Below are 7,172 nucleotides of genomic sequence, written 5' to 3'. Positions count from 1 at the left end.
TGTGTGTGGGTGTGTGTGTGTGTGTGTGTGTGCGTGTGTGCGTGCGTGCGTGCGTGCGTGCGTGCGTGTGTGTGTGTGTGTGTGTGTGTGTCTGTACCTGTGTGTGGGTGTGTGAGTGCCAATAGCCAAAGGCGTACCATGGGACTCGGAGGAACTGGACACAGTTGTCATTAATCCTCTTTCTATTGTTCCTGCTTTTCGGTGTTTTCGTGTTCGTGAGGAATTCCGGCCCCGTCCCTTAAAGAGACAAACCCTGTCTTTTGGGGGGGCCTCGATCATTGTGCGAGTGTACTCTAGGAAGCACGGAATTTTCATGTGTGGATTTATGTGATAGGAAGCTCGGGTGAGAACCAAAAGGTCGAAGTACAAAAGGTCGAGGCACAAAAAGATCGAGGACATTTGGTCGAGGGTCAAAAGGTCGAGTGTGACAAAAGGTCGAGTGCGACAAAAGGTCGAGGGAAAATCACCTACGTTCTGAAACTTGCCTCTTGATGTTTGTTTGTTTGTTTGTTTGCTTAACGCCCAGCCGACCACGAAGGGCCATATCAGGGCGGTGCTCCTTTGACATATAACGTGCCACACACAAGACAGAAGTCGCAGCACAGGCTTCATGTCTCACCCAGTCACATTATTCTGACACCGGACCAACCAGTCCTAGCACTAACCCCGTAATGCCAGACGCCAGGCGGAGCAGCCACTAGATTGCCAATTTTAAAGTCTTAGGTATGACCCGGCCGGGGTTCGAACCCACGACCTCCCGATCACGGGGCGGACGCCTTACCACTAGGCCAACCGTGCCGGTCCCTCTTCATGTAAATATATCCTTCGCGAGTACATCTAAGGTCAAGCCATTTTGACGAACTGACCATTTTAATAGTGTACAGAAATCGAAAATACAAAAGCAGATAGACTGCTAGCGTTTCAAAATTTAGAATCAGAAAACAAGCATGGTTATCTTTTGGAACGTTTAATTTGTTAAAATTACATTTGCATGAATTCCCCACTCACATGAAAACAACTGGAACCAAAATTGCAGTAGCAAAAAAACGTGAAAGGTACGTTCCTTACTATCTTTAACTCTATAGTGTATTCCAAAAAGCCTACCCAGGCTTGCGCTTGGGACAGAATATTTTACCAGTGTGTGTAGAAGTTTCCGGAAAAGTATTGGACATAAGTTTATGAAATGTTACATCAGCATTCTCCGAGATTTTATCCCGGCAATTTTGTTTTCATGTTTTTGAAAACGAGTTTTTTTGTGACGTCATATCCGGTTTAGACGCCGCACTTAGGACTTAGTGACCACATTTGTGAAGCAAACCGATTGAAACTTTGATCAAACTAATTTCGACTTTATCCGGACTTTAGATCGGAGAAGGCCCATGTGCTACAAACAACCCAGCTAGCAAGCTTTCGTCGGCCGACTGACGATTTCAGTCGGGTGACGTCGTCATATGTCGTGTGTCGTCGTCCGTTGTCGCGCCGATACCGTTTTGACTGTGTGTAAAACTCGGCAAATGTACGTAATAAACCCCGACATCGGCCCGACGCAATGTTGCTGTCGATAAAAATATGCAGAGTTACGGGAGATAACAAATTGATGATCATTATTTTAACATTTGTTACGTCCCCTGTTCAAGCGTCGGTCCAGCAACGGCGTGACATTATGAGACTGACCATGCAAATGCGAAACTAAATTATTCATATTTGTTGACTTTTTCACATAGGAGTAGGATAATTAATTGTAAGTTTTATTTGCATATTTGCAATCAAATACAGCATGAGCTCAAATCATGAGTTTTACATTTTAAAAATACGCCATCATTTACTTGAAATATTCAAATAGCTTTCCTTACGGTAAACAAGATTGAGTGTGAAAATGGCTGACACTGCTTTCCCGCGTGAGCGAATTTTATTTGTTTTCTTAGTTCAAGTTAATATCGAAAGAAGAGACATTCTTGGGAATGTTGGACAGCACATTGATGATATGTTATCCGAGACGAATGTCGCCTCGGGATCTCAATCTGAGTGCTGGTCCCAGTGCCACGTGGTGGCGGTGAGAATAGTTGTGTAGCCAGTGAGTCAGGCTCTTGGCAATGACAATCAGATTCAGACGTCAACTCGAGGACAACCGACGGATGGAGCGAGTAAGTGATTTCGGTTTTTTTGGCTCTCAATGTTAGTTTTGCTGTTACAGTGAGGGGGGGAGGGGGGGGGGGGGGGAGTACATACTGCTGTATCTTATTCTGTATATGTAGATGTAGGTGTGTTTTGTCCTGTTACAGTGGGGGAGGGGGGTGTTGTACATACTGCTGTAAATATAGATGTAGATCTTGTGTTTTGTCTTGTTACAGTGGGGGGGGGGGGGGGGGTGGGGTGTGTGTACATACTGCTGTAGATGTAGGTGTGTATTGTCCTGTTACAGGGGGGGGGGGGGGTAACATACTTCTGTAGCTGTAGGGGGAGGGGGGTACATACTGCTGTAGGTGTTAGTGATTTTTGCACTGTTACACTGGGGGGGGGGGGGGGGGGTGGAGTACATACTGCTGAATCTGTAGCTGTAAGTGTGGTTTGCACTGTTACACTTGGGGGGGGGGGGGGGGGTGTACATACTGATGTATCTGTAGCTGTAGGTGTGACGTGTATTGCATTGTAACACTTGGGGGGGGGGGGGGGTGTACATACTGATCTATCTGTAGCTGGTGGTGTGTTTTGCACTGTTACACACTTGGGGGGGGGGGGGGGATGTACATACTAACTGCCGAATCTGTAGCTGTATGTGTGTTCTGCACAGTGACACTAGGGGGGGGGGGGGGGGGGGGGTTGTACATACTGCTGAATCTGTAGCTGTAGGTGTGTTTTGTACTGTTACACTTGGGGGGGGGGTGCATACTGATGTATATGCTTGGCGCTGGTGGACAATATTCACTTTTTTGGCCAAAAACACACTTTTTTTGCCAAAAACGTACATTATTGGCCAAAAAGTGTGTTTTTGGCCAAAAACATGTTTTGGCTAAAACTTTTAAGTGCAACGTTTTGGCCAAAAAAATATTTGGCCAAATCTAAAACATTTGGCCAAATCTTCACTTTTTTGGCCAAATGTTTTAGATTTGGCCAAATATTTTTTTGGCCAAAACTTTTGCATTTAAAGTTTTGGCCAAAAAAATAGTGTTGGCCAAAACTTCATTTTTTGGCCAAATCTTTGAGTACCCCTTGGCGCTGATGGACAATATTCATTTTTTTGGCCAAAAACGCCAGTTTTGGCCAAAAAAGCAAAGTTTTGGCCCAAAAAAGTATAGTTTTGGCCAAAAACGCCAGTTTTGGCCAAAAACGTCAGTTTTGGCCAAAACCGCAAGTTTTGGCCAAAAAATTATAGTTTTGGCCAAAAAAGTGAAAATTGTCCACCAGCACCAAGCTGCTTGGCGCTGGTGGACAATATTAACTTTTTTGGCCCAAAACACACTTTTTTGGCCAAAACTGGCGGTTTTGGCCAAAAAAGCAAAGTTTTGGCCAAAAAAGTATAGTTTTGGCAAAAACCGCCAGTTTTGGCCAAAACCACCAGTTTTGGCCAAAACCACCAGTTTTGGCCAAAAAAAGTGTGTTTTCGGCCAAAATAGTGAATATTGTCCACCAGCGCCAAGCTGCTTGGCGCTGGTGGACAATATTCACTTTTTTGGCCAAAAACACACCTTTTTGGCCAAAAAAGCAAAGTTTTGGCCAAAAAAGTATAGTTTTGGCCAAAAACGCCAGTTTTGGCCAAAAACACACTTTTTTGGCCAAAACTTTGCTTTTTTGGCCAATACCGCCAGTTTTGGCCAAAAAAGTGCGTTTTTGGCAAAAAAAGTGAATATTGTTCACCAGCGCCAAGCTGCTTGGCGCTGGTGGACAATATTCACTTATTTTGCCAAAAACACACTTTTTTGGCCAAAACTGGCGGTATTGGCCAAAAAAGCAAAGTTTTGGCCAAAAAAGCAAAGTTTTGGCCAAAAAGAGATTTGGCCAAAAAAGTGAATATTGTCCACCAGCGCCAGCAAATACAAAAGATTTGGCCAAAAAAAGATTTGGCCAAACAAAAAAGATTTGGCCAAAAAAGTGAAGATTTGGCCAAATCTTTTTTGTTTGGCCAAATCTTTTTTTGGCCAAATCTTTTTGTGGCAGAAGTTTGGCCAAATCTCCCGTTTTAGCTAACATAAACAGTTTTGGCCAAAACTTTTACATAGAAAGTTTTGGCCAAAAAAAGTTATAGCCAAATCTATTTTATTTGGCCAAATGTGTGGGTTGTTTGGCCAAATCTTTGTCTTTTTTGTGAATATTGTCCACCAGCGCCAAGCATAGATGTAACTGTAGCTGTAGCTGTAGGTGTGGTATGTACTGTTACAGTAGGGGGGGGGGGGGGGGTTGAACATACTGCTGTTTTTGTAGCTGTAGGTGTGTTTTGCACACAGGGGGGGGGGGGGGGGGGGGATTGGGGTTGTATACACTGCTGTATCTGTAGCTCTAGGTGTGTTTTGCACTCTACACGAGGGAAGGGGGTGGAGTGTTGTATGTTTTGTACTGTTACAGTGGTGGCAGCGGGGGGAGGGGGGTGTACATAATTCTGAATCTGTAGCTGTAAATGAGTTTTGTACTGTTACAGTGGGGGCGGGGGGTTGGGGGTTGTACATATTAATGCTGTAGCTGTAGGTGTGTTTTGCACTGTTACACTGGGGGGGGGGGGGGGTTGTACACACTGCTGTATCTGTAGCAGTAGGTGCGATTTGTGCTGTTACAGTTGGGGGGGGGGGGGTACATACTGCTGTAGCTGTAGGTGTTTTTTGCATTGTTACACTTGGGTTGGGGGAGGGGGGGGGGGGTTGTACATACTGCTGAATCTGTAGCTGTAAGTGTGTTTTGCACTGTTACATTGGGGGGGGGGGGGTATACATACTGCTGTATCTGTAGCTGTAGGTGTGTTTTGTACTGTTACTAAGGGGGAGGGGGGTGTACATACGGCTGTAGCTCTAAGTAATTTTTGCACTATCACACTTGGGGGGGTTGTACATACTGCTGAATCTGTTGCTGTAGGTGTGTTTTATACTGTAATACTGAGGGGGGGGGGGGGGTTGTACATACGGCTGTATCTGTAGCTGTAGGTGTGTTTTGTACTGTTACAGTGAGGGCGGGGGGGGGGGGGTCTACATACTGCTGTATCTGTAGCTGGTGTTGTGTTTTGCACTGTTACACTGGGGGGGGGGGGGGGGAAGGGGTTGTACATACTGCTGTATCTGTATCTGTAGGTTTGTTTTCCACTGTAACACTGGGGGGAGGGGGGGTTGTACTGCTGTAGCTGTAGCTTTAAGTGAATTTTGCACTGTTACACTTGGGGGGGGGGGGGGGGGGTACATACTGCTGTAGCTGCACCCAGCCAGCAAGACATTAGCGGCCGATAATCGGCCGAACACCCTTCAAAAAGTCGGGCCGGTGATGTCAAAAGATACGACGCGGGTGTTGGCCCGACTAACTTTTGCAAAGAGGCAAAGAGGCGGCCGACAGGCGGCCGAACACCTGTACTATGGCGGCACGCATCCGGTCCGATGTTAATCGGCCCGATGGCTTGTTGGACCTGCGGGCCGACATCGTCCCGATGTCTTCCCGCTGAAATCGATATCTTCCCGATGTCGGCATAAGGTGTCGGGCCGCAGGTCCAACAAGTCATCGGGCCGATTAACATCGGACCGGATGCGTGCCGCCATAGTACAGGTGTTCGGCCGCCTGTCGGCCGCCTTGTTACCTCTTTGCAAAAGTTAGTCGGGCCAACACCCGCGTCGTATGTTTTGACGTCACCGGCCCGACTTTTTGAAGGGTGTTCGGCCGATTATCGGCCGCTAATGTCTTGCTGGCTGGGAAGGCTTTTTTTTTTTTTTTTTTTTGCTCAGCTGTGGAAACATTGGCGTAATTTGACCCTTATCATTTGGAACCTGTATGGTCGGCAGTGGGGCGGTACACGATATAACACCTTCTTTATACGAGACTGCATGGCCATATTTAACGACCATCTCAAAATAACACGGCCATGCATGACCGCGCTGCGGCATGTTTGAACGGACATGTAGACGTGTGCAGTGGCGTGGTGATAAGACGTCGGCCTCCTAATCGGGAGGTCGTGAGTTCGAATCCCGGTCGCTGCCGCCTGGTGGGTTAAGAGTGGAGTTTTTTTCCGATCTCCCAGGTCAAATTATGTGCAGACCTGTTAGTGAGTTAACCCCCTTCGTGTGTACACGCAAGCACAAGACCAAGTGCGCACGGAAAAGATCCTGTAATCTATGTCGGAGTTCGGTGGGTCATGGAAACACGAAAATACCCAGCATACCTACTCAACGAAAGCGGAGTGAGCTGACTATGCTCTCAGAGTATAGTGTGGGGAACCCAAATGGGCAAACGAGCTCACACGTAACCAGAAACATTCTGGAACGCTGAAGAAGAAGAAGAACGGACATGTACGTTGTTTACTGGACCCTTTAGCGAATGGCTGTTCGACCTCGACACAAGGGTTCTGCTGATATCGCTACCGCGTTTAGGACGTGTTGTTGTTGTTGTTGTAGTTGTTGTTGTGGTGGTGGAGGTGGTGGTGGTGGTGCTACTGTTGTTGTTGTTGTTGTTGCTGTTGTGGTGTTGTTGTTGTTGTTGTTATTGTTGTTGTTGTTGTTATTTGTTTGTTGTTGTTTGTACTACTGCTAATGATAATGATGAATAGATACTTTTGGGATGGTACATGGATTGATGAGTGAACTGGTGCGGTTTGATTGTTTTTACAAATTCATTTACCTAATTTTGTGTAGATTGAGAGATCGATGCTGACCCTAATCAATTGAAGCTTGGATGCCTGTGAATTTATTTTCCTAGATAATTAAATGCTATATCAATGTGTTTATTCATTGTATTTACCTTTCTTATGATGTGTTCATTATAACAGTTACAAACAAAATCAGATAACAACAAAATCTGTATTCGGAAGTTTTCTGAGATGTTAAGGTGGCAGTTCTACCTAGCAACGGGTGCCAACATCATTACGGAGATATGTGGACTAAATGTTGATGAATTTTGACACAATTTTGCGAAGAGATAGCTAAACCCCCATTTATTCAGCAGTATTAATAGAAATCTATTGGTTTAATACTGAGCTGGGTTACATAAAT

This window comes from Littorina saxatilis, linkage group LG15, assembly GCF_037325665.1.
Source record: "Littorina saxatilis isolate snail1 linkage group LG15, US_GU_Lsax_2.0, whole genome shotgun sequence".
Classification (NCBI taxonomy): Eukaryota; Metazoa; Mollusca; class Gastropoda; order Littorinimorpha; family Littorinidae; genus Littorina; species Littorina saxatilis.
This window is presented reverse-complemented; position numbering follows the sequence as displayed.